Source organism: Dipodomys merriami, unplaced genomic scaffold (assembly GCF_024711535.1).
Source record: "Dipodomys merriami isolate MVZ:Mamm:240054 unplaced genomic scaffold, mDipMer1.0.p SCAF_344, whole genome shotgun sequence".
Classification (NCBI taxonomy): domain Eukaryota; kingdom Metazoa; phylum Chordata; class Mammalia; order Rodentia; family Heteromyidae; genus Dipodomys; species Dipodomys merriami.
In genome coordinates this window covers 975,361-979,778 of record NW_027204982.1, presented here as the reverse complement: position 1 = coordinate 979,778, position 4,418 = coordinate 975,361, and the positions used below count along the sequence as shown (strand labels likewise).

Below are 4,418 nucleotides of genomic sequence, written 5' to 3'. Positions count from 1 at the left end.
ATGAGAATACTAACCTGTATTTTGACCAAGAGTGAAGAAAATTTTATCTCTCTACACTCTCACCAAAATTATTACCTTTTGAGTTTTTAAAAAGGAAAGTTTTTACGATGTGCAGTACCCCAGACTGGCTTTAGACTCAAATCCTCTTACTCCAACCTCCTAACTGCTTGGACTTACTAGCCTTTACCATCACACCTGGCTCCTTTGATTTTAATAGTTATGAAGTAATATCATAGTAATTTTGAATTGCATTTCGCTATAATGACTTCTGTTCACAAAGCATTAAGCCAACATAAAAGTGGTATTAAACCCAAATTTGTAAACCCACTGGTGATTTTCAAGGATTTTGGGAAAACAGGTCTATTCAGAACTTTTGTCCATTTTTAATCGTTTCTTTTTAATCTCATCTTTAATCTCTCTATATAAAATCAATACTTAATTAAGTATAGTAGAAAGGAAAAAAATTAAGCTCCTAACATTTTTCAATTTTTAATAACATGATATTGCTTAAATCGTTTTCTGTTTATGCTTGAGACTGTATAACTCAATTTAGTTATACCTTTTAAAAGGCTATACGTATTTTATTTATTTTACATTGATTGCTCTTTCCAAAGCCTGCGAGTCTAATTTCCCTTAGCTTCTTTCAGTCTCATGTAGTTCAGATTTCAAACTGAAGAATAAATGGAAGGAAGCAAATAAAAAAATACATTTCCTCTCATCTGATGATGCCTCTACAAAAATGAAGAAAGAGGTCATCCTTCTTACGACCTATGAAAATATATCAAAAAGAGAATTCATTCTGCTAGGTTTTCCCTAACTTTACAATGTAACTTAAATGATGTAAAAAAACAATATACTGTTGACAAACGTTTATGTTTTATCAAGTTTGTACATTTTCATATGGACTTAACCTCAATCTACAACATTCCTTCATGATTCTGTCCCTGATATTTTTAAACTACCAAGACATAAGATAATCAATTTGATGTACAGCATGAGAAGTTATCCATCTCGCTTCCTTTGAAGCAGAGCATGGTCAATAGATTACATTACATCTGGTTGTTCACTACATGTAATGGTTTCTGTAATACTTATTGCATTCTATTTAGTATTTTAAAAAACTGCTGGCTAAACTCAAAGCTCCTTCATAGAATTTTATGTTAAGTATTTCACAAGTTTTATTTCTTAATTCTTAAGATAAAATTTGCTTTTTTTTTTTGATCGTAATCTCTGTTCTTTTTTTTTTTTAATTGTATTTTATTTTATTTGAGAACATACTGTACAGAGGGGCTACAATTACATGGGCAGGATAATGCATACATTTCTTACCAAGCATTGCAGCCTCCTCCTTTGTTTACCCTTCACTTCCCTTCCCCGCCTCCCCCCTCCCCCCACCCAATTTTACCCCCCTCCCCCCACCCAATTATACCCCCCTCCCCCCCCACACACCGACATTGTAAAGCTGGTTTTGACATGACATTTTGTACTTCTCATTGTTGCAACAGGTCCACCTGAATCCTTAAACGACTTGTTTGTCCCCATCTCCTCCACATGTTATACTGACATCAAATATAGTGAAAGCGGGGGTTACACTGTGGGGGAGGGACATACAAAGCAACAAAGAAATAATCTTATAAATGCATTAGAAACACATGCATGAAAGAAACGAAAACATTAAAATACATATTTAAGGGTTCATTTTCCTAACATCACATTATCTGACCTTTTCCGCTTGACTCATACCTATACTAGATATTGCAAATAATGCTCATGTTATTACCATTTTAATGTTGGGAAAAATTGTAATTAAAGGCACAAATTGTATGGCCCAAATACACACAGTGAGGAAGGAAATGAGTCAAAGTTTCCAACAGTCTTTCAGCAATACAAAATGATTAATAAAATCTCTCCATTTTCTTACACTCTCAATTCAATATTCATTTTGTCCAAGAAATAATAGCATAGCAATGCCCATGGTGATTTTTTTCTGTCACATTTTGTCTTCAACCCATATTGTTTTGGTGACATTGGCTTATCATGCTCAGAACTGAGCGCACAAATTGAGGTCCAAAGAGGGGCAAATTTATTCTGTCCCACATTTCGTTTCCTTTTTAAAAAGTAATAAAACTTTCAAATATAATCACTTACAGTTTTTAAGAATCCAGAAGCAAAATGAATTCACATATAATCAGTTCAAAATGCTTTAAAATTAGTAGATAATAAAACAGGCTCCCGTGAAGTAAATATTTTTCTATTTTTAAAATTATTTTTAAAGCCTCGTGCTGGATGGTCACACCTGTAATCCTGTCTACTTGGGATGTCTACTCAGGAGCACCAGATCTGTGGATAACAGTTGGAAGACAATCAGAGCAAAAAACAAAAAATTCATGAGATTATTTTTCAAAACTTTTAATGAACTACCAAAGAGCCAGGAATGGTGATGTAGCTTATATAATACCTCATCAATCTAGAGAGGAAATGCCTAGCAAGGCCTTGAAGTCCTGAGTTCAAACTCTGAGCATGCCAACACAAATGCACGAGTACTCACATGTGCGTGGGTGCGCACAGACACACACACAAACACACTTTTTCAAAACACTTTCATGTCAGTGTTTTGCATTAATTTCTTTGTTAAAGATATTATATAGGGAAAATAGGGATAATAAACTTTTCCTTCTCAGATCATTTTCATACATTTTTATTGTAAAAATACTGTGCGCAGGGCTCAGATTTACATGAGAAAGGTAATGAGTACGTTTCCTAACAAGCATTGTTACCTCCTCCTTTATTTTCGCCCATCATCCTTTCTATCTAACCTCCACAAGTACCCTCTCCTCCCCGTTTCCCCCGCCCTGCCTAAATATAAACTTCATTTTTCATCATAGTGTCTTGTGCATCTCATTGTTACAATGGGTCAACCTGTATCCTATTTAAGCATTATGTTTTTTCCTTTCCCCTCCCCAAATTAGAGAAGTGTATATATAAGATATTGGTGCACCAACTTCAAATCCAGTGAAAACAGGTGTTATAAAGTGGGGGAGGAAAATATAAAGAATCAAAAAAAATCACATCATACATTGTAAGTCCATTAAAAACAATAGCAAGCAAGAAAAAACCACTTTTGTCAGTATCTTGGAGTACATTTTCCTTAACATCATCTTATCTAGTCATATGCACATAGCTTTTGACCTTTTTTATTTATCCCAGACATATATGAGTAACTGAAAATAAGGGAAACCAGGGGTCTTATGTTTCTTTGAACTTGTCTTACTTAACTTAATATGTTTTTTTCCAAGTCTTTCCATTTCCTAACAAATTGAGTGATGTCATTCTTTCAGATGGAGGCATAGAATGCATCTATGTATCTATGTATGTATGTATCTATCTATCTATCTATCTATCTATCTATCTATCTATCTATCTATCTATCTATCTATCTATCTATCTATCTATCTATCTATCCATCTATCCATCTATCTATCTATCTATCTATCTATCTATCTATCTATCTATCTATCTATCTATCTATCTATCTATCTATCTATCTATCTATCTATCAAATTATCTTGATCATCAATTGAGGGGAATCAGAATTGGTTCCATACCTTATCTATCGTAAATAATGGGGCAGTAAACATAGTTGTGCTGGTAGTTTTATTGTGGTCTTATTTGTGATCATTTGGGTGAATGCCCAAAAGTGGGATTGCTGGGTCATGGGGGGGCTTTATGTGGAGTCTTTTGAGGAACCTCCATACTGCTTTCCAAAGTGGTTGATCAAGTTTACACTCCCACCAAGGATTCGGTAGGGTTCCCTTCTGTCCACATACCCTCCAGCACATGTTGTAAAAATATGGAACACTTCAAGAATTTGCATGTCATGCTTGCACAGGGGCCATTCTAATCTTCTCTCTATTATTCCAATGTTATGTATTTCCTGCTGAATTAAGCACAGAACATTTTTTATATATGAAGTGTAATTCATTTTCTTTCTTTTTATTGTGAAAATACTGCACAGAGGAGTTACAATAACATGAGCAAGATAATGAATACATTTCTTATCAAGCATTGTTGCCTCCTCTTTGTTTCCCCTTCCTCTCCCTTCCCAAACTCCCACTAGCTCTGACACCTGATCCTCCCCCACACCCATCAACGTTGTAAAGTTCATTTTACGACATAACGACTTCTATATCTCATTGTTGCAATGGGTCCAACTGTATCCCAATTTAAATGATATTTTTTCCCTTCCCCTCCAAAAATTATACCAACATCAAATACAGTGAAAGCAGTCGCTAAACCATAGGGGAATGACATACAAAGCAACATAGAAATCATCTTACAAATATATTAGAAACAATTGGATTAAAGAAAAATCATTTGAATACTTATCTTTGGGTATATTTCCCTAACATCAGCTTATC

At 34.4% G+C, this 4,418-nt stretch overlaps 1 non-coding gene across 1 annotated transcript; it reads right to left on the bottom strand.

Moving 5' to 3' along the window:
* Window positions 1–3,844: 3,844 nt before the first annotated feature.
* LOC138803630 (U6 spliceosomal RNA) lies at window positions 3,845–3,954 on the bottom strand. Its single transcript, XR_011364994.1, has one exon. It is a non-coding gene; the product is annotated as a U6 spliceosomal RNA (small nuclear RNA).
* Window positions 3,955–4,418: the final 464 nt, after the last annotated feature.